Here is a 24,891-nt window from a genome sequence, read left to right as displayed (position 1 = left end):
ATTATAAATGAAAAAAACATGTTAATTAATACGATAAAATTATTAAAATACAAGTTTAAAACATAAGAAAAGAGACAAAAAACAAAGGGCAAGAACTAATACAGAGCAAACAGCATCTTTCTATTTTTTGAATTTTGTTGCCTCTTTCTTGACAACAGCCTGATCTACACAACGACATACTTCAATGCCGAACAAGATTATTTTCTTTTTTTCAATTTATGCAGGAAATTTTAAGTCTGTATTTAAGAAATATTAATACAAATCCAATTGTCAGCCAATTTTTTGTCAGTTTTTTTATTCTTGTCTATTTTCCTGATATTTTGTGAGAAACTTTCTTTAAAATATTTGCCAGTCCTCAAATTGTGTAGTGTAGAGGATGCAAAATCCACGGCAACAGGAGCAATATATTTTTATAGCCAAGGGTAGTGCAGAGCAAAACAACTTAGCAAACCAACTGCCAAGACCATAGGACATAGCCCGATATTGACAAACGACCTTTGTACTAGTCCATTACATGACTCAATTGTTGTGGTCTCAGAGCAGTAAGATAGCAATCAATATCAGGACAAACAAATTTATTTTTTTCTATTATCCATCTCGTTGTTCAATGAGTCAAAAATGACATGTAATCTCAGTCAAGCCTTTTATAGATAAAGAATCCGCTAACTTCCGTCTTAATGCAAACTGCCAGAAATCCAAGTGTTTACAGGAACATACAGAAGCTGCTTTATATTGTAGTGATGAACATTTCCGTGGGTGGTTTTTGTTCCTTGATTCCCATCACGAAGTGCAGGAATTATCCTATAGTTTAAATTACCAGGAGCTACTTGGCTCCTTATTCAGATTCTTTGTGGTATTGGTGGCTAAAACTGATGCCCTTGAATTGAATCATCTTAACCAGACAAATTTTCTTGGTTGCCCCCAAAAAAGAAAGACTTTATAATGTCTTTGTTTGAGGGTTGGTGGGGTGGGTGAGCTGTATAATCTAGAATGCATAAAATCACTGCAAACACCAATAACAAGAAAAAAGAATAGGTAATTTCTCAAGACAGTGGGAAACAAATTAGAATGAATATTTCGGAATAATACAAATAAATATAAGAAGAAACAACTTACAAGAGGATAAAATCAATAAAACTAAAATAAAAAGCTTTCCAAAACAGTGCAAGCACCCTTACCACAGCGAAGTTCAACCAAGACTGATTAATATATTGTGATGAAACAAGGTAATTCTTTGAAATGAATGAGAATGATTTAAAAACACGTATTTAGCTTTAGCCTGGCTTTTATCGCTGCTGATCTCATAGGTCTATTTGTGACAGGTTCTGTGTTAATATCTATTGTTTTTTTTATAATATTTCGTAAGGTCATTTTAATTAAATTTGTGTATAGAGCATTTAGTGAGTATTCTCCTAAATCCCTATTTAAAGAAATATTATTATCAATCTTAAGTCTGATTTCAATTGCTTCTCGAACTACTTGCTTTATGCCTAGATCATTGCTAATAATGGCGGATTCTTCAAAAAGTATTTTGTGGCTAGGATTTTCAAAAAATGGCTGCCTAAAGCAGAATCAAAAGAAGCAGAAGTAATATCAGAATTCAGAGCTTTGGTGATATCATCCTTATGCTGTTGTAGACGTTTCTCGAAATTCTGGTGGGTTCTCCCTACATAGAATTTCCCACAGCCGCATGGTATTTGATAGACACCTCTTTGGCGAGTAACTGGAGTTTTATCTTTACCAGAATTTAGGAGATTTATGATTTTCAAATTATTGGTAAATACAACGTACCGATTATTTTATGTGCATACTTTTTTAAGATTTTTAGTGATTTTTGGGATATATGGGAGGTAAATTATTTTTGGGGGCTTATCAGGATTCTCACATGGTAAATTATCGTTGATTTTACGGGAGTGTCTTTTCAGTCTACGGTAAATTGTACTATTAATAAGAAAACGAGGATACCCATTTCCAAAAAATATGTCCCTGATAAAATCTAGTTCAGCTGTGATGTAGGAATCGGAACAAATTTTTAGGGCACGATCGACGAGAGATATTACGAAACCTCTTTTAACTTGTGGGAACTGGTTTGATTCAAAATGTAAATATCTATTGTTTTGTATTGGTTTTCTGTAAATAGTAAAATTGAGTTCATCTAAGTTACGAATAATTAGAACATCTAGGAATGAGATTTGATTTGCAATTTCAATTTCTAAGGTAAACTGTAAATTCCTATCATATGTATTAAGGTGATTTAAAAATCCCAAAGTTAATTTTCCCCATAGGTCCTTTGAGGACGGCCCCTGGACATAAGGCCAAAATATTCATTCTAATCTGTTTCCCACTGTCTTGAGAAATTCCTTATTCTTTCTTCTTGTTATTGGTGTTTTTTATGGAAAAGCAGTGTGGTCTTCGTCGCTATTTAAAACCACTGCAATTCCTGTTAGCTATTGATTAAATCATTAGGTAATTAAAATCATTAAAAATAAAACCGATTTTCTTGTGGGGGTTTAGGACAATTTTTATGCGGTACTTTAGAGTGATATACCTTATCTGAGGAATTTAAAACTATTAAATAAGCATCATTGAAGAGGGGCCACGGAAGAAATGCCTCTTTCACATGAGGAATAAGATGACATTCAAAGTGTGATCAGAAGAAGCATAAAATAATATAGTTTCCACGTTTATTTACCTTTTTAAAAATAACTATACATCATTTATTAAATGCTTCTCCACCTCAGTCTATTCATAGTCATTCTCTACCCATCTCGACAGGTTTCGATCTCTTTTGAATCCTTTCTTACGACTTTATCGTTTGACCGCAGATGAATAATGTAAAGAATAATCAACATGTAGTTGTTTTGAGAGTTGAGAAAAATTATAAAGTTTTTTGAGGATATGACCCACCAGTGGTAGAGAAAAGTTTTGTAGTAGCATCTTATTTACAACTTAAGTTGCAGTATCCCATTTAAAGGGCTAACTGGGATTTGGTGGAAATCAGCTTCTCTTCCCTGGCCTTTTTCTGCTTGTACTTCCCCCTGAAAATTGATCAAAAGTCATTTCATCCTAAAACATCGAAAGGTCAAATGTAGCCTATATTTAGGATTGAAAATCAAACCAGAGCCAAATAATGTAATTGAAAATAATAAATTAAAACCCTAATAAAATGACAAAACAGCCTCATAAGCATATAACTGAAAACCAAATAAATTTGTAACTTTTCCTCTTGTAAAATTTGTGCTTCCAAAATAAAATAAAAATTAATGGGATTCCAGAAACTAATGTCAATATTTATTGAACATTCAGTCTATGTTCATTAGTGCTTTAGAGTCACCTTGATTATCACAATCTTATTTTTTTCAGTAGTTAAGCTTCTATGTCACTGATGTGTTTTTGTTGTTGTTTTTCTCCTGCTCCAATGGGAGATTGGAACATCATGGAGTTGCTTAGGGGTGTATTTGAAAGAAAATACTCATATATAGCCTAAGTGTCTTCATAAATCTGTCTTGATAACATGACAATTCAGTGCCATTAGGAACTAACAATGGCACTTTTAGGCACTTTTTCTCAAATGAAAATGCGAGAAAACATATTCAATGTACCAGTAAAATTTTGATTAACAAAAATTCTTACCGGGAGGCTTATAATTCATTCCCTTCGAAAAATCCTTCCTATCCCCTACAACAAGAGTAAAAAATATGTATTCTGAAAACAGATTTCTAATCAAGATATTTCATTCAAATTAAATTTTTTGACTCTCAACTTTCCTCTATGATTGTTGTAATTAAATTGAGAACCCGTGAACAAGTGCGACTTGAGAATCTTGGAGAATAAACAAAAAAACGCAAAAAAACAAACACTTCATGAAAAAACATTATTAAGAATTGTTGCAGCAATCCCAATCTCCAGAAGTAAAGCAGTTTGAAATGTTGAGAATTTCTTTAAAAGATTATAAAATGCTTAGCAATAACATTCTTTAAAGCAAATGTATGAGCTCAAATGTCCCTCCCCCCCCCCCCCCGAGTGGTCAAATGTAGCATATACACTGAATTGTATAAAAGCAATGAATATTCAATTAAATTTCTTCTTCAAATTGATTTAAACAATGGATTCCGCACATATAATTTTTATTTAGCACCATACCTATAGCCCAATTCAGGATAATTTCCGATCATTATTGGGAGTGGGTATGACTAAAGTCGTGTGGCAAATCTTAAGGAATGGTATCAGTAACTATTTAAGAATTGTTTAAAGTGGCATTTTATAGTGTTTCCTTCTGTTGAATGGGAATACAGCCCCAATGCCCACTTTAATAACAAAATTTTCACTTTACAACTTGTAGAAAATTTCTGTTAAGATTTTATCATAACTCAGTCAATTAAATCCACTTTTATCCAAGATTTGTATATAATCTACGGCTATATCAGTGTCCAGTAGGAGAAGCCAAGCCCAATGGTTAGTGTGATGATTATATTTGGAAGGAGCGTGAAATAGGTACAGAAAAGGTACCAATCTTTAATATTTTTGACTTTTGTTTACTTTTCTTGAGGAATCTTCCTGCAGAATTACCTGATATAAAGGATAGAGAGTAGGCATGGTCCCATGGTTTCGACTTCTTGGGTACAGGCTTGAGTAAATCAGACCAAGCTTTAATCTTTTCTTGAGTCAGAACTCTAAAGAATATACCTCCAGACTCAAAAGGCATTAACTACCTTCCAGGCATTGTGCTAATACTCCCACCCTCATAAGAAGTGAAGTCAAATGAATTAGAAAATTAGAGTGAGAATTTAACATCTTGCCTTTTTTATTCTATTTGGTCGAGAAGTTCTAACCAAGTTGTAAATTTACTCTACCCTCTAACGGCCTTGACTGCTAGTTTTAGTAAGTTAACTTGTTTTATTTTCGTTATCTGGAAAGTATTTTTTATAGGCTTGCTCTTAAGTATTTAAAGAGAACGGATATATAGGGATGATTTATATGATTTTGATCCTTAGGAGTTGGATTTTGACAAACCTCAAAATCCATTGGACTCAGATTTTAATCCCTTCATTGAAAAGTTGCTAGCTAGCAAAGTAGATATGAAAAAAATTTCAACTAAGGGTGATTTTTAGCCTTAACATGGTATTATATAGGTGAACATGGGACATGTTTTTTGGAGTTGTGGGGGATTTATATAATATGAATATACTAGCAAATTAAGGGGTAACCAGGGCATATGAACATAGAGCCATAGGGCATAAAGTAGTAGGTCCTCTCTTCTCTCAGAGTAACTCTGTGAGTCTGGTTTAAAAGTAATTAAAAACACATTATTATGGTGAACATGCAACCAGTAAAATGTGTAATTGCCCAAGATTTCGTGAACATCCCCTAATTTTTCAAGATCCAAAGAGATTGTTACTGTGATTAAAACTGTTAAGATAGACATGGTACATGTTATTCTATTTGTCGATTTTCCATCCCTTGGCTCTTGCTAGATCAGAAATCAGTACTGTTGTTGCTGTTTTGTCAGTGTAATTTCTTTTTTTTAATTATTCTACAGATTTTCAAGTCGCACTTGTTCATGGGCTCTCGATTTAATTTTAAAAATCATAAATGAAATTAAATGAAATTTGAGTGTCAAGAATTAATTTGCATAAAATATCTTTTGATTAGAAATCTGTTTTCAGAATTCATGTTTTTTTACACTTGTCGTACGGGATAGGAAGGAAATTTCAAAGGGGATGAATTATAAGCCTCTAGGTAAGAATTTTTGATAATCAAGTTGTAATAGTAAATTTAATATGGTTCCTTTCCTTCCCTTTTCATTTGAGAAAGAGAACCAAAAAGTGCCATTGTTGGTTCCAAATGGCACTGAATTGTCATTTTATCAAGAAAGATTTATGAAGATACATAGGCTATATATGAGCATTTTCTTTCAAATACACCTCTAAGCAGATGTTCCAATCTACCTTTGGAGCAGGAGAAAAAAAAGCAGATCAGTGACACAGACACTTAAATATTGAAAAAACAAAATTGTTTTTACTGTTAATGATTTTAATTACCTTATGATTTAATCAATTGCTAACAGAAATGGCAGTTGGTTTAAGCATTATAGATTATACAACTTACCCACCCCACCAACCCTCAAAACAAAAACATTATAGTCTTTTTTTTTGGGGGGGGGGGAATCAAGAAAATTTGCCGGGTTAAGAGGATTCAATTCAAAGGCAGCAGTTTTAGCAACCAATAGAACAAAGAATGTGAATAAGGAGCAGAGCATCTCCATATAAATTAAACTATGGGTAGTTATTTCCTCCAGTTTGTGAAGGATATCAAGAACCAACTTAACAGCTAATCAATTCTTTTGAACTGTCCTATTCAAAAGGATGATGAGAATAATCCATATTACTTTGTGATGTTTTCACCATCAAGAATATAACAATTGCTAAGTAACTTTTGATTTAAGGCTGTAAAGTTAACAATAAAACTGCAGTAGCTTGTGATATCCCACTTCATGCAGATATTATTAGTGCTGATATTGAAGTTGTGAAGTTGATTCTAGACAAAGGAGCTAAGATTGTATGCAAAAGCTTGGACAAACTCCAGTTCACTGCACAATAAAAAAAGGAATATCGAAATTATTGAATTACTTTTAAAGCATGGATGTAATATTAAGGAGAAAACAAACAATGGTGAAAGTCCAGTTGATTTAGCAGATATTAGCAAATACTCACAAACTGTTGAATATCTTTTAAAGTAGGGCACTGATGTTAATATAAGATGAAATGATTGTGCAAGTCCCCTTCATAAAGCTTCTTTAAAAGGATACTCACAAAGTATGAAATCATTGCTAAAGTATGATGCCAGAGTTAGCTCTTGAGACTAAGATGGGAAAACGGTACCTCATTATGCTTGTTCTAAAGGGTGCAGAGAGGCTGTTAAAACCCTTCTGAAGTATGGATCTGACCTAAATATTATTAATAAAAATTATTGCACAGCTCTGGATGACAATGCTGCTTGGATAAAGTCACCCCCCTTAATTGATTATTATGAATACTTCATTTAATTATGAGGTTTTTTTATTACTTTGACCAGGGAAACGAACTGCTAAGCATATTGTTTAGCAAATCCATAGTAAGGACAAGAAAATAAACAATCAAAAGTTTGATAAGGTAAAATATTGATTGTAACAATGATGATGAAAGGGATTTACTGGATCAATGTGTGAGACAACTGTAAAGCATGAAAAGGGAGAAAATTGTCAATTCTAATATAAGAATTTACTTAAAGGAGAAAGCTCATTAGCAGAATACATGAGGAATTAAAATATATTGCAGTTTTCAAAACAGTCAACTATGAAACAGAGTTTCCATTATATGCTAGCACACTAAAACGCCATTTCAGAAAGGATATGGAAAGGAATGAGTTACTTGAACCAGCCAATTGATGTTCTAATTCTCTCTGTAACAACTTTACTGAGTTACCATATACATTTGCTGAAAAAGTATTAAGCTATCTATGCAATGATGACTTGAAAATTTTGATATATGTTTCTTAGCCTCATTGCATCAGTTAAGGAGGAGCTACGAAATTGAGGGCTTATTCAATAGATTTTCAGTTGATATGCTTTAGCTTTATTGATTAGAACTTTCCTACATCATGGTGAGAGAATGATTTTTACCAGAAATAAGACTATACTTAGCACTAATACTAAAGCCACATGGTGAGTTTGTGATACCAAAGACAATTGGTTTCAAGTTTTTGACTGTAAAACAGACCTGCTTCATAATATAATTCTAATAGTGCAATGAGATTGAGTTTGAATATTATATTGTCTGTGCTTGGTCAACATAGATAACTCATTTATATGAAGACTTGTACCTGACTGCAACATATTCTTGGGGAAGTTAGCATAATCTATTGATTTAATTTTAAGTTTATGTTAGAAGCCTTTGATTTTTCCATTTCCCCTTAACTGATGCAATGAATCTCAGAAAACTATCAAGATTTTCAAGCCTTTTTTACTTAGATAGCTAAATATTTTTTATCACAATTATACATCAGCTAAGTTAAGTTCTTAAAGAGAGAATAAAAACTTCTATTGGCTGGTTCAAGTAGCATATTCCTTTCCATATCCCTTCTGAAATGACTTTTTAGTATGCTAATATAGGATGGGCATTCATAGTTGGCTGTTTTTGTAACATTCAATATATTTTCATCTCTGATATGTGCTGCTACCATACTTACTCCTTTTACCAAAATGTCATAAAATGATATATCGGAATCAACAATTTTCTTCTTCTTCATGCTTTCTAGATATCTCACACATTGATCCAGTAAATCCCTTTTGATTGTCAACATTAAAATCAATAAAGTACATTATTAAACTTTTTGATCATTTAGTTTCTTGACATACATATAAAGTTGCTGCTTTCAATTTATTTTGTTGGTAAAACAATATGTTTAGTTGTTTATTCCTTAATCTATTTCCCAGCCTTATAATTAATACTATTATAGAGCAAACATGAATAATGTTCTACAGATGACTTTTTACATATCATTTAGTTTATTTAGAATGATAAAGTCATACAGACAACCATTTACAATTCTCAGTATTATAGAGCACACATCAATAAATTAATACAGAAGATATTTTAAAACTTGTCATTTTGTAAGAAGAAAAAGTTACCTGTTTGACTTTTTAATCATTTGTCAATAAAGGAGTGAGACAGTATAATGTCTTTGGTATGACATTTTTCTGCCTCATATATATATATATATATATATATACATATATATATATATATATATATATATATATATATATATATATATATATATCATGAAAAGAGAAATCACCAATGCTACAGCACAAACACAAAAAAAAAAAAAAAAAAAAAAAAAAAAAAAAAAAGAGACAGAAGGAGAAAAGGAAGACTGTTTTCCTAAATTAGTGATTAATATAGACCAGCACTTGAATGAGGCCTTAACCCTACTCATCCATACAATCACATAGGTCAAACAGTATAGCCACACACAATCAACCATAAAGAATAATCCATGGACAGGCAGTCATGTCGTCAATAAGTATAAGTCGTCATTTACCGAACAATAGAAAAAACAATATAGACAAATAATTCAGAGGCAACACCCAACATAAGGGCTCATCAGGAGAATACACTGGCCTATATAGGGTTTCGCCACTCTAAATTCTCTGCCCAGCACAGTGTTGTGGCTACCACAGAATATCCATGGCATCCCCGCGTCAGGTATCACCCCCAAAATACATGCCTATGAAAAAAAAACAGCAAATGTAAAACAACCAAGTAAAACCAAAACAAGCTTATCCTGTAAATATATCCCTCCCTTTAGCAACAATAGGTAAACTAAATATTATAAATTTTACCAGATCACAAATATTAACACATTGCAAAAAACCTGAATGAACTAAACAATTATAGAATTCATCTTTACCATGTGGCTAATTTTTTAAAAAATGCGCTCAATTAGAAACACAATTCAAAATAAATGGCGCTGTGACAACATTTCTCGAACCTCCGAAATTAGTTAAAAATTTCTTTAAGTATTTCTAGATAATTCTTTTGATATTTATTTAAAAGTTCGTTATAATGAAAACTAAATTTTTTTAAATTGCCAAGTTAATTTATTTGCAGAAAAACCTCTTGATATCAATTTTTGGCTTAAGATTTTACATCTATTTTTAAAATCAATATAATTACTACAAATCCTTGCATAACGAAGTAACTGCGAGAAAAACGCTGAATATGTGATATTTGAGTGTATATTACTTTCAGGGAATGAGAAACTAATCACTTCAAAATCAAAATCATCCGTTTTATTATACATTTTAAAACTTAATTTATTATTATCACAAATATTAATATTTAAATCTAAGAAATGATCTTCATGACCAGTGCCATGACTAGGCTCAAGAATAAGCTCTGATGGATATATATTTTTAGAAATATCAATGAAATCCTTACAATTTAAGACCAAAATATCATCTAAATATCTTTTATTATTTGACAAAGCATGTTTTAAATTAATTGGATTATTCTTATCCATCATATATTTATATTCTAGTTGACTTAAAAACAAGTCAGCTATAAATGGGCTGGCATTCCCCCCCATGGGAATTCCCATAATTTGCTTGTACAAATCACCCCAAATCTTAGATAAGTATTGTATAAAACAAATTCCAATAACTCAAAAATCATATCCAAGCTGTAACATCTCAAGTTAACTGTAGTATTAAAGCAGTTTGTCCATATGGCTTTTTTATTATAACTGTCTATTTTTAAGAACCTTTTACAAGATAAGAGGAAAGATTTCTTTATAACAGTTATTAAATTATCAAACACTAAATTAAGTGATAAATTAGTATACATTGTCGCAAGATCGAAAGACTCAATTCTTTTAGCTGAAACCATTGTTAAAGAATCTATCACCTGCAGTGAATTATTAACACTCCAATATGGATTAAAATTCGAAAATTTTTTAATACCAGAACAATAGGTTTTAAGTTTATTTACAATTTCCTTTAAAATTAAAGAGAGGTCAGTAGCAGCAATGTGGGTTGGACATTTAGCTGCTCCAGCAATAAACCATGGTTTAGGGGGATTCTTATGAAATTTTACAGTCCAATATAGGAAAGGGAACTTTTTATCATTGTCATTTATTTTAATATTAAAATTTTTAAAAAGTATTTCTTCAGTCTTTTCAATTAAATTCTCATCCTCTATATTTACCTTTTCATAAACATTAGTTGTGCATAACTCCCTTTTTAAGATATCACAATACAGCTTCTGACAAATTATGGCAAAATTATTAATAGCTTTATCCACTGACACAATTACAAATTCATTCTTTAGATTAGCAATTGCTTGTTTAATCTTCGCATTATAAAATAATGATTTAGTGTTACTATTTTTTAAGTTAGAATATATTTTATTTCTTACTCTATTAATAATTAAATTCTTCCAACTTTGAAAACTCTCTTTATTTTTATTCTCTTTCTTACACCACTTATCAATAAATAAATCAAAATCATTTTCCAAGCCATCAAGAACACTCGATGGTTTCAGATGATGAGAAAGACGGAAATTAGCCCCTTTATTCATTATAATTTGAAGATCATCTTGCTTTATTATTGACAAGTCCCCTGTTATAACATGTTTGTAAGTAGGATTTACAAATGGGCCAAGTTGCTTACAATTACAAACCGGTTTCCAATTCATATCGCTATCTAGTTTTTTTAGTATTAAATTATAATTAAAAATAATTTGCCCAATAGTTTTTGAAAATTTATAAGTTAAAACTGGACTATCATTATAATTTAAATTACTAGGAAGGGCCTGTTTCACATGCCGCTGATTTAAAATTTCTGGTAAATTAATATCTTCAATCTGCTTACAAGTAAAATTAATAGGTAAATATAATCTGTTATCCTTATTACTAATCGTATCGAACTTTTTCTTTTTTGAAATAAATTTCGTTTTAGTTAGAATGCAAATTGTATCACATATTACTTTAAAATTATAATCAAGAGCTGTATTATTCTTAACAATCCAGAAAAGTTTGATTAAATTCCTCTTGGATAAATTATTTAGACACTTTATTACAGAAATCATACCCCTAGATTCAAGTAGCTGGCATAGATTTATAGAAAGCATATGTACATCTAATTCATTTTTTCTATTATTTTTCCTATGTCCTCTCGATCGTTTTTTACGTTTAGTAGGACAAGTAAAAGAAGGATGGTCCATAAAACCATCAATACATTTAACAACAACATGAGACATGTCACCATATTTTGCTACACGATCATTTAGCCCAAAAGGATAAGCTGTACCAAGAGTATGGATCCAGAAATCCTCCTGTTTACGTAGTCTATTATTCTTCTCTTCTTTATTTAAATTTTCTAATTCTAAATTTTCTAAAATTGTGACAGTTATATCTGATATGGAACATTTACCATTACTACAATGTTGAACTAGATAGTTATTAGTTTTTTCATTATTAACTGTTGTCTTGTGTCCAGAAAATCTTTTATATATATTATTAGTTGTTTCCCCCACATATTGTAGGCAGCATTTATTACATTCTAATAGGTAAATTACATTGGTTGTTCTACAATTAACATTACCACGTAACTTGCATGCAAAATTTTTATTATACAATGTACTTTTAACAGAAGTCCGTGGGACAAAATGATCTTGGCAAAGAAAACAACGACTTTTACACTTACTAACTTTCAAAAAATCGTTCCGAGTTCCGAGGCTAATATTTGTGTTTTGTTGCATAAAAAGTTATTGAAAATAAATCCAAAACAAACCAACATCCAAATTAAAATCCAACAATCAAAGTCCAAAAAATATGCCAAGGTCAATAGGTCAATAAATACATAAACAAAAAGATGAAAGAATATGAAATTTGCATAAGTGCCATCTCACCAATAATTAACAATATCAGGTTAAAAACCTGGACCAGGGTAAAGGTCTGTCGGGGAAAAAACTAAAAAAAAATTTCTCCACCAGCACTGGATCCAACCTGGAATAATATCATGAAAAGAGAAATCACCAATGCTACAGCACAAACACAAAAAAAAAAAAAAAAAAAAAAAAAAAAAAAAAGACAGAAGGAGAAAAGGAAGACTGTTTTCCTAAATTAGTGATTAATATAGACCAGCACTTGAATGAGGCCTTAACCCTACTCATCCATACAATCACATAGGTCAAACAGTATAGCCACACACAATCAACCATAAAGAATAATCCATGGACAGGCAGTCATGTCGTCAATAAGTATAAGTCGTCATTTACCGAACAATAGAAAAAATAATATATACAAATAATTCAGAGGCAACACCCAACATAAGGGCTCATCAGGAGAATACACTGGCCTATATAGGGTTTCGCCACTCTAAATTCTCTACCCAGCACAGTGTTGTGGCTACCACAGAATATTCATGGCATCCCCGCGTCAGGTATCACCCCCAAAATACATGCCTATGAAAAAAAACCAGCAAATGTAAAACAACCAAGTAAAATCAAAACAAGCTTATCCTGTTAATATATCCCTCCCTTTAGCAACAATAGGTAAACTAAATATTATAAATTTTACCACATCACAAATATTAACACATTGCAAAAAACCTGAATGAACTAAACAATTATAGAATTCATCTTTACCATGTGGCTAATTTTTTAAAAAATGCGCTCAATTAGAAACACAATTCAAAATAAATGGCGCTGTGACAACATTTCTCGAACCTCCGAAATTAGTTAAAAATTTCTTTAAGTATTTCTAGATAATTCTTTTGATATTTATTTAAAAGTTCGTTATAATGAAAACTAAATTTTTTAAATTGCCAAGTTAATTTATTTGCAGAAAAACCTCTTGATATCAATTTTTGGCTTAAGATTTTACATCTATTTTTAAAATCAATATAATTACTACAAATCCTTGCATAACGAAGTAACTGCGAGAAAAACGCTGAATATGTGATATTTGAGTGTATATTACTTTCAGGGAATGGGAAACTAATCACTTCAAAATCAAAATCATCCGTTTTATTATACATTTTAAAACTTAAGTTATTATTATCACAAATATTAATATTTAAATCTAAGAAATGATCTTCAAATTACCAATTACTCTTGTCACACTGAACTTAAAGCATAAAACAAAAAGCTATTAGTGTGGCAACAAATCTAAACCCCGAGTGATTCGTGTTTTGATATTTTAAACATTCTGCAAGTACAAGTTGCTGTTTAAATGAAATAGCTTTAAGAAAAATTATTGCCCAAATAAGCCAAATTTAAAAATACTTTCGTACAGGTAACTTACCTACAACACGAGGAGAAAAAAAAATGAATTAAAACTAAAGCGCAGCGGTTTGGAATTTTTCTTTCAGTATTAAACCTTCTCTTCATTTGGGTATTTGGGTTATACTGGCCGAGTGAAAACAGCTTTCCATTCAGCAGATTTGACTTTTACTGGCGAAAAGCCATTTGAAGAGCATCTAATTTGTATTTTGTGCCTTAAATTGCAATAATAGGGACCTGAATAAAAAAAAGTGTAAAAACACATGTGCAAATATTCCGAAGAAATACACTTCGATGCCGAATTGTTTAAATTTTTTTTTTTGGGGGGGGGCAACTATTGGACTTGTTAGAAAAACTGTAGCTTATTGCCAATTCAATCCAATTCTTTTTATTAGGAATAACTTTTTGATATTCAGTAAAATTTGGACCAAAAGTCAGAAACTAGACTGAATCTAGAAAAAGTAGCTACAGTAGAATCTCAGAATCCCAAAATGGATCCGATTTCAGTAACAATTCCAAAATCCAGCAGTGAAATCGTCCCCTGAGAGTGGTTTTGTCCTAACTAAGGTTTTCAAAATTCCGAAAAAAAAACTACTTTGAAAATTTCGCCTTTCCTGGAACTTAAACGGTACAACCGATTTTTTTCGCAAATACACAAAAAAAGGGAAAAAATAACTAGGTGGGCTTCCCGCATATTAGAGGAAAAAGGTGAAGTTTTCATTGTCAAAAATTGAAATGAAATACAGATACGACAATCCAACCTTGCCAAATTTTAGTAAACTTAGATAAGACAAAATGGTGTGGACTGCCTATTCTTTTCACCATGAAGGTACGACAAACGAGTTCTGGTGCAGTACTACTATCTGAAAAAGTATAACATTAACAAAAACATCAGAAATGTTCATTTTTCTTGAGTTTCTTTGATGGCCATCGTTTTGCTTCAATGGAATCCTCCTCTGGACATGGATCTTGCGCAGACAGAGAGGCTTCCAAACATTCAGTTGCCCTTTTGGCCTTGTAGTACTGTTAAATCTTGGTTTTTTAAATACTTTTGGTCCTGGTTGGGAATGAGCTTCAAGAGATACTTGACATCTTTGATTTTCGTATCAGGTGGATCAATATTTTTGCCACAAAGTTAGGGCAAAACAAGACGTTCAACAACACGGAAAGCCAAAGTGCTGGGACACTTTTTAACCGAAGTATCTTCGGTAATCTTGTGATATGATAGCCATTTGCAAGCCTACAGAGAAGGAAGTTTTGAACCAAACTCTCTTAGTGTTATCCTGACGGAACTCAAGTTGGCTTACCTATGAATACGGTACCAACGAGTACTTGTACAGCTTTGCTGGCTTTTGCAAGTCAAAGAACTTGGACTGGGTCATTTGTAGGACATTCAAAGAATGTGTCTTTCTTACTTTCAGTAACTTCCTCACCAAACCTAGTGGATAAAACAGATCTTTATCGGGTACTTTAGTCCCCGCTCAATAGCGCTATGTACAGCATCAACCACCTGTATAGTCAAATAACCTTGTTCACAAAACCTAATAATCACTTTTTCTAAGCTTGGATATTTCTTAGAACATCTTGAATGGCGAAGCTTATAATTGACTTTCGGTTCTGGGACACGCAGGAGTCCAACTAAGTAATCAATTGACAGATATCAGGGTAAGTATCAAAAAAATTTTCCAGTATGGCCACTAGTCCACTATTTATTTTGTTTACTCCACATCCAGCCTCAAGCTCGGACGAAATGCTACAGTAAACCTCATTGATTTTCTTATTCTTTCAGACTACTTGAGAAACTTACTGTTTTATTATAAATCCATTTCTTTAATGTTATATAATCCACAAGCATCAATTTTCAACGATTAAGCTGCAAAAATAAATTTTATTTGGCCGTTAATGCCACTTTCTTCTTCCTTGACGCCAAATTTTCATTGAAAGTATGCGTTATCGGTCGTTTTGACAAAATAACGCTACTTTTCTCAGCGCCAAAATTATTTATAGTCAGGTTAGGTTGGGTTAGTTAGGTGAGGTCAAAAAGTGTTAAAATTTGAAGTTGCGATAAAAGGATTATTATATTTACAAAGAAAATAAAAAAGGCATCCAGTGGTATATTTAGTTTATTTGTAAGTCAATAATATGAACTGCAAAAAAAATTACCGACAGACTGCTGCATTACAAGGAAGTACTACCAAAACACGATCATAGTCAAGATTTACTCTGACCACTGATACGCAACAAAAATCATAATAAATCAGGTATTTGATCATATCAAATTATATTCTGTACATGTACAATATATCATATAATATATATAATATAAGATTTAATATATATTATATACTTGGAACAAAATATTAGTCAATTACACAAAAATGAGGTACCTGGATTCCTGTAACTATTGTGCAGCTTGTGCAGATATAAATAATGTCCATTTGTGTCTCATTATGAAACTCTTATCAAATTTTTTCTTCTTTAAAAATATACGTCGACAGAGCTACGACAAAAATGCCCATTTAATTTTTCCATATGAGATACGATAAAACCGCTCTTAACAGAACGGCAAAATGTGAGATACGATAAACGATAAATCTAAAATTGAGGCACTTCTAGTTGAGATACAATAAAATGATTGACGGAATCAGATTGAATAAAAAATTTCACATTAGATGGCAGTCTTAACTCCACTTCTCGAAAAAGTTGCAGATACGACAAAACCGCTCTCAGGGGACGAAATGTTACACATTCTAAGGTGCAATTTGTTTTTTCTACCAAAGAGGTTTCTTAGTGATATGCCTAGCTATTAAATATAGTTGAGGGCAATTCAAAATTCAAAACTGTACCACAAATTTGAAAAAAGAAATTAACGATTTGGTTGAAGTCGAACGGAATATTTCAATTATTTATTTTTTCTCCCTGAAATCTTTGTAAATTTTTAAAAACAGAGGTCAAATATACAACTCAAGAACTGTGTATGTTCGTAATTTTTTTAAAATCTGTTCAATTTCAGCTAAGAAAAAATTGTTTTGACCTGAGATAAGTGATTTGCTTGCCGACTTTACTATTTTTGCATTGGTATGACCTATTAGATTTTTAATCTTTTTCCCAAAATAAGATGAAGAGTGAGTAATAAAATAAATCAAGCAAAAAGTTGCTCTGGTTGCAAGACTTCAACCTCCACGACTTCTTATTGCCGTTCGGATAACTGTAAATCCAAAACGGATTGATATATATATATATATATATATATATATATATATATATATATATATATATATATATATATATATATAGCAATCTAGATTCTTACAGATGGGAGCTTGAAATTCTTACAGTAGGGGTCTTCGATTTGATGAACTTGATTATATGATTTTTCATTAAGATATTCTGACTCTATTGATTTATTTCTCCCCTTTTATTAAATCGCGTATTTTTTGTCTCCATTACAGCTCCTTATATGTAACTTTAAATGAATGAACTCTTTATTAACTACTAAATTATAAAAACTATAAATACACACAACCACCCGTAATGTGAGCGTAGTGTATTTTACACATTTGGAATCAGAGTAAAAGCCCATACTTTTAAAGTACCATTATTGTGATATAATAATTTCTAATTCTTTTGATGTTATATTGGATGTATTTACGGAATCAAAATTCTATTTTTTACAGTTTCGATTGCTATTTGCCCGAGTTGCTCCTTACTTACAATTTATTATCACTAACTGTAGGATAATCTTACTAAATGTATGAAATTTACATTATTTACGAAAAAATTGGGAAACAACCTCTAAAAGTCAAAGAATCTTAATGAGAATTACACCATCAGATTCAGGATATCAAAGAATTCTACTCTAGTGGTTTCAAGCTCATATTTGTAAAAATGTGAAATTTTATACATTTTACTAGAAGAAAGATCACTGACACGTGTTAATTTATTTGTAGTTGTTATTGTTTTTTCCCTAGGGGTGATCGTATCGAACCAGTGGTCCTAGAATATTGCAGAAGAAAATTCGAACATAAATTAAAATTTTGGCGTCCTTTTAAAGTGACTGAAAAACTTGAAGGGCTATACTAGACCCCTCGACGCTAATTTTTTCTAAAATTTACCTGTTCAAAATTGGAAGATGACTCCGAAGACCTGTAAGAAACTGAGGGGTCTGGTGATGGGCTATGATTATAGATTGAATGTTGATAAGGATGGTGAACTCAGTTTAGCGGTGAGCAAGGAATGTGATTTAGTTGGTAAACTAAATAATGAAATATTTAATATACCTCAATGGCTACCTTCCATTATTAAATTTGACATAAAGTTACAACTCGACGTGTCCAATTTAATTTTAGAAAAACACTTGATGCAGCACACAACGTGAAAGTCAGTCTCTCCATGGCAATACGTCATACACAAAAACAAAAGGTTATGAGTTCTGTTGCCTTATCAAATTAAGAGCCTGTGGAAATAATATCAAACTGCCCGTTCCTCAAAAAATCACTAATCAACATTATATTGCTACTGGTTCAAGTACTTTGAGTGAATCTTTATTTATCAATGGTGAAATTCCTTCAAAACTTGCTTTGATATTTGTAAAACGTGTGAGTGTCATAGGACCAATGAAAAGTTCCCCACACGAGTGTTAAATGTTTGAACTTTCCTCTATTGTGTGTATTAAATAAAAACAACAAGTTTTTCTAACTGAAAATAAGGAACCAAATTAAGACTTAAAACGAACAGAAATTACTTTGTATATGAAAGGGGCTGCTCCCTCATCAACGTCCCGCTCTTTAAGCTAAAGTTTGACTCTTTCTCTCAACTCTACTTTTTAAAACAGTAAAAAACTTTAGCGTAAGGAGTGGGGCGTTAATGAGGGAGCAGTCCTTTTCATATACAAAATAATTTCTGTTCGTTTTAAGTTTTAATGTCGCTCCTTACTTTCAGCTAAAAATACTTATTTTTATTTAACTTCTGAACCTTTTTTGAATTAGTTTATATTTTGATTTTGGCTCTCCGCAGATGAATAATTAAAACGTAATTAGTATATTTATTAGGCTCTTAACTTTTGATTGGTAAAACTAAACTTGATGAAACTTATATATTTAAAATTAACAATAAAATGCGATTCTTTTGATGTAGCTATTGGTATCAACATTTCATTTTTTAGAGATTTGGTTGCTATTGAGCCGGGTCGCTCCTTACTACAGTTCGTTACCACGAACTGTTTGAAAGTAATTAAATGACTCTCTACAGTTAAGGCTTTGATATATCCTATAAGACCCGAAATGAATTAACAATGCAATTTCTGGATCGAGATTCAAAGCTATTTGAAAATGGTGTAACCGATTACAATGTTCGCAAAAAGTCATGGTATCATTGTATTGGACTTGTCTGGTACTCAAAACATGAGTATTGTCCGAACGGGCACTGTACATTTAGAGCGTACCTTTGCCGAACCATTGAAGGAGAGTGTAGCATTAATCTCAATAAACCAATTTGAAAGCAATTGAGAAATTGCCCCTGACGATAGTGTTCTATTAGACTTAGCATCGATGTGTTAACTTGGATCCATACATGTCCAAATACATGTCCTATTGTCTATCCTCGAATTTTCTTGAACATATTCATAGTGCTAAAACTACCATTATCATTGTTAGTAGTAGTCTGTCGATAGTGTAAATGGGTCATTGGCTATATATCTTTCAAACAGCAAAGAATATAGAATTTTTTAATCCTCTTGGTCTGCCATATTTCTTCTACCAACCTGACATAAGAAAAATCCTATTCTTCAAAATCGGAAGCAAGTAAAAGAGTTATCAACCAAAAGCTTGGGTTTTCATGCATTATTTATTTTATTTTTGATGTCCTCGATTGAACCATTTCATAGTGGAAAATACCCTGCCCTTCCTGGATAATATTGATTTCAGTGCCCTAAGAATAAAATTTTTTGATAATATTTGTAAATTTGTTTATTAATAAAACATTTATGTACAATGAAAAAGTGTGTGTCTTCATCTTTTAGATTTCCTCTTTTTCTTTTGTCATTTAGTTGGTCTTCAACAACAATTAGTGGTGGCCTAAACAGATAAGTGGTATAGACTAAACTATCAAAGCCAAGAATAAGGATTCTTTCTGCTTTGCGCACACTCTTATTGCCTATTGGTTCCCTAGGGAGGGGAGTAAACTATTAACTCATATATCTAACCAAAAAATATGTAATTACAAAACATTTTTTATTGTCAGAAATGTCTTAATAGAATAATATATATTTTCACTCTTTTTCACCAGGTGAGTCAATCCGTTGTCTTCAATTTGCTTCATGATTGCGTTCAATCGATATTTTAGTCTGGATTCACTTTTGATGCGAAACATACTTGTTTTTCCAACTTAAATTTACTCAATGATATAACATATCTAGAGAACATGTCATTCCACTCAAATGCTGGTCGACAATTCTTTCCAACTTTCAGCTGCTACATTAGGGGTTCTTGTCTTCACATCATTACTGTCAACTCCTTCAAGTTACAATAGTGTAAAACCACTCATTTTTTAACATTACAATGTTTTTCGAACTTGAATCAATGTAAACTAATCAAATTTCTAAATGGAATTATGATACCTAGTAACTCTCAATCAAACTTTTACACCGATGATAATGTGATGCTCGCGAGATGGGTACTGTGCATTGAAATAACACCTGACAAGCGATGTTTCTAGCTAGGAAACAATCTTATCACCGGGAGCTGTGATAGCACTATAAGTGTCAAAGTATTTGTTGTATTGTTTCCCAAGAAAATAAACTTAGTATGCAGTGTTCCCAGGAAAAATAATGTCAGCAGCCGGAGCATAGGTAGATAGAAGGGGCTAACAATTCCAAAAGTAGACCGGGATAGGGCCTGCCGGATCCGTGTAAGGAATAAAGGGGCTAGAGACTCCAATACAACAGCAGGATAGGCCTGTAAGTGAATCTGTGTAAGGGACATGAGAGGCTAGAAAATACAAGAAAACACTAGGATAGGCCGCTGACTGGAGTATTGCCCCTCATACTACTACTATTCTTTTATTGCAACTTGGTCTAGAGCATCTCTCAGTCTAAAAAGTATCACATTGCTAAGTAATTTTCGACCAACAGAGACCATGCTAATACCTTAATAATAACCACACTCACTCTTATCACCTTTTTTATACTGTGGTGTAATTATGGTTTTCCTAAAATCGTTAAGTATTTCTCCTTTTTCAAAAGTCCTGTTCGTACTTTTTAGTTACTTATATACAACATCAGTTCCACCATATTTAAGAAACTCATTTATACGAGGATTGAATTGTTCAGGAGGAACTTTACGCGGGAGGATTTATCTATGACAGAATTTTTTTGAAGGGGAAAATACCCTGAAGGAGGAAGAGGATTTTTCGGTATTATTTGAAAAAAAAATTAGATAAACAACTTCAAAACGAGCGTATCAGCAGTAAATAAAAAATGACTTTTCAGCTGAACGTAAGGAGCAATATAGAAAATTAAAACGAATAGAATCTATTTTCTTATAAGGGTGGGTTGTCCCCTATTCAATACCTCGCTCTTTACCCTAAGTTTGACTTTCTGTTTCAATCCTTTAAGAACGACACCTGAAATCGAACGACCATTTAATTATGATAAGAACCTTTTTGAAGTTCTAAGAACTGAACTTGAAGAGCAAGACACTGTGTAGGTGACAGCCCCCTCATATAAGGAAATTTTATATACTTTTTCTTATATACATTTGATTATAGTAATTGTCAACAGTTGTTTTCTAAAAACTCAGGGTCTTCTAAAAATAGTAAATATTTTGCTTCATGTCTTTTTATTAAGATGTATTGTTTCCTGGAAATTGAAATAGAACTGCAGCTTTATTTCTCATGTATATATTCTATGGTAAAACTTTTCAGGGTCGTTTTTGTCATTTTGAGAGTTTGTTTATCTAAATGAATAAAACCTTATACCAGACCTGCAATTAAGATATTTCCCAAACTTTCCTAAAAATTCGGCAAATCTTCTCAAGTTCCTATTTTTGGTTGGGTAACTTTAAACTTACTGAATTTTAATTATTTAGAGTCTATAGGCAACGAAATAGTGTTGTAAATAGTAAAGATTCATAAGGTTTCAATGTTTTAATTAATATTTTGTATTTCGCAAAGCCACTTCGTATGAAGGAGTGGTCACATAAACTTTGGATGGAGCTCAATCGATTGGGAATTGAAAGTTCTAGTGTCTTGCATTATAGTCACCAGTCGCTATATTTATAAAAAGCGGTTAGGGGTAGGAAAGTGTTATCAGTTAAGTTAAAAATTTGAAGTTATTTTCAGTCAAGCAAAATTCAGTCAAGGTTCTTCCTTGTTCAAGTTAAGGTTTACCTAAGATCTAAGTAAAGCTTATTCTCTTTGAAAAAAAAACAGTAATTATCTTGTTTTGAGTTAATCTGATAAATTTTTGTCTAATCAATCGAGGTTTTTCAGGTTCGTAGCTCACCTTAGAACGATTTAATGTACTCTCGCATTGTACCTGATATATGTGGCCTGATTAAATAAAACTTGTAGGCTAATAGTAGTACCCTCATTTCTAACTCAATTAGCAGAATTTACCTTATTTGATAGCTTGGACTAAGGATTAAAAGTCCACAGACCTGAGCCTTAATTAGTTATTCAAGAGTATTTTATTCTATTAGAAATATTCCGTAATCCTAAGGTTTGAAATAAACATTTTTGGTGACGATTTTTGGGCAGTAGAAACAACCTCCTTGGGACTGTAGACAGACACCGGTCCGTACCAATCAAATCCAAAGAAAACCGTTGGAGAAGGCTCATTAAATAACCTAATACAAGGTTTTATCCTTTTTTTACTCTTGTAAAATTTAACAATAAAATCACGTTGTCGCCGAATTTTGAGTACAACAAAATTAAATTTCTTCAGTCAATTACGCTGCCAAAATAATTGATTGGTTGTTTCCTTAAGAGCTTTGGGTCTGAAATTTATAGATATAAATCAATACGTGAAGGAGGGTGTTTACTAAGAAGGGTTACCCAAAGTCTACTTAAGGCAACAACCAGACACTTTCCTGGTCCTAGAAAGAGGGCAAACTTAGAACTGGTCACAGCGGTACTAAGGTTCGTTATAACCTTTGTTTAAGTTGGGGAGGATATTTTTTTGTCAAATTTAGTTCCTCTTCCTACCCAAGAAGGTGCATGTTCAAGTTGTCTGGTGGTTGTTTCTGGCCTAACAATGGCGCAAAGGTTAGAAACAGTTTGACTTGTTTAGTAATCTTGACATTATTGACTATTCTAGAATTTTTTTTTTCTCCTTCACTAGGAGATAAATTATCTCCTACACTAAGAGCTTATGAATAAAGACCCATAATGACTTCTTATTAAAACTGGATACGAAAACTAGAAATTGCCTTAGAAAAGGCTCAAGAAGAAATAATAAGAATAGAAGAGATGGCGCGGTTTTAGATTTACTCTCTAGAAGAGCAATATTATTATTTTTATTATTTTATTTTTCACCCACTCGATGCATTAAGTAAATATGGTGGAGTAAGAATAAATTTAAAAAAAACACGAAGAGAAAAACAAATACACACACAAAATCAGCGAAAAAAACCCGGATAAGACGGTGGTGATGGAATAGTCGCGTAGAAGCTGTACTGGAGAGTTTTCTATGAAGTATCTCCAACTTTAAAGTTGTATCAGGAACTGAAAATTTTCTAACAAGAGTCAGGTTTTTTGTCCAAGATGGAAGATAGAGAAGAAATTTGCAAAATTTGAAATAATTTATCCGAATTCTTTTTAAATTACCATTATTAAGAAGGGGGAAAAGACATGAAGCATAAAGGACAGAATGATCACAGTAAGTAGAATGAAGTTTGGCCAGCACACGTCTATTATACTTCCCTCTGTTTGCAACAATTTTTGCATAGCCAATCTGAATCTTTTTACTTATATAACAAACAGTACCCTGACGTATGCTCCAAAGATTTTTAGTAATAAAGATACCAAGCCAACGAATACAATCAACAAGAGGGATAATGAAATTATTACAGTGCAGGGGAGTAGCAGTAGTACAGTTATAGGGAAGAAATTCACATTTATCTATATTAAGTGAAAGGCCAATATCAGAGAAAGCATCAGAAACTATAGAAACCATTTGGGAAAGACCCTTTTTGGAACGGCTAATCAGAAGCAAGTCGGCGGCATACGCAAAATAAGAAATATCCACAAGACCAGAAGGATATGTACCTGAAGTCTTTGCCAGCACACTAGACATACAAATCTAAAAAGTGCAGGGGACAGAACACCATCCTGCCTAACTCCTCTTCGTACCTTTATAATAGTGCCTGGTGCAGATTTTAATTGAAGAAAAGAATTTGAATACCGAAACCAAAGAAGCATTATAACAGAGAGATTGACCCCAGAATTATACAGAGAAAAAAGGAGCTGACTATGGACCACACTATCAATCGCTTTCGAAAGATCCAAAGCACAAATATAAAGACTATTTTCCTTGGAAAAATTATCAGCCAGTAAAGAAGACAGAATCTTATGCGCATGCTGACAACCCACCCCATGGCAAAAACCAAATTGGTTCTCACCCTCTTTAATATTTTTAGTCAAAAAAGTTAGAAGAATATAAACGATATGGGCACTATATGGCGTTGCGAAAGCGTTGTACTAAAGAGGGGGGTTAAGAAGGCAAGTATATACAGAATGCACTGAATAGTTAATCACCAAAAAAAATCGAAGAACAATGCTTATACCAAGCTGAAGGTGGAAGGCAATTATTTGTCATAGTATCATTATTAAACTTGTCAGAATTGATCAGTTTTCACCAATCTTTCCTACTCACAGGCAAGTCCATACCACGGTAACGTGCCGACCTCAAATAATGTTTATATTTGGTTTTAATTTTACGTTTGAGATCAGCCATACACCCAAAGCTTTGCCTACCTCATTCATTCCATATCCGGAGCCATAGTTTCGCTTTTTTTTATATAAAGACAACCCTATAACTAATAAACTTCAAAATCTGTTCATAGAAAAA

The 24,891-nt window shown here is 32.2% G+C and overlaps 1 protein-coding gene across 2 annotated transcripts in view; it reads right to left on the bottom strand.

Moving 5' to 3' along the window:
- Nucleotides 1–13,747, bottom strand: part of LOC136029930 (ankyrin-3-like) — a 29,287-nt gene extending 15,540 nt beyond the window's left edge. Inside the window, exon 1 of one of the 2 annotated variants that reach the window (XM_065708464.1) lies at nt 13,650–13,747. The gene's annotated coding sequence lies outside the window, so the exon portion shown is untranslated. Of the gene's footprint in view, nt 1–9,453; nt 10,140–13,649 lie in introns of those variants that run through there. The other variant, XM_065708465.1, reaches the window with a different exon arrangement.
- Nucleotides 13,748–24,891: the final 11,144 nt, after the last annotated feature.

Source organism: Artemia franciscana, chromosome 8, assembly GCF_032884065.1.
Source record: "Artemia franciscana chromosome 8, ASM3288406v1, whole genome shotgun sequence".
Classification (NCBI taxonomy): domain Eukaryota; kingdom Metazoa; phylum Arthropoda; class Branchiopoda; order Anostraca; family Artemiidae; genus Artemia; species Artemia franciscana.
The sequence above is the reverse complement of the archived record's forward strand: the minus strand, read 5'-3'. Positions and strand labels throughout refer to the sequence as shown.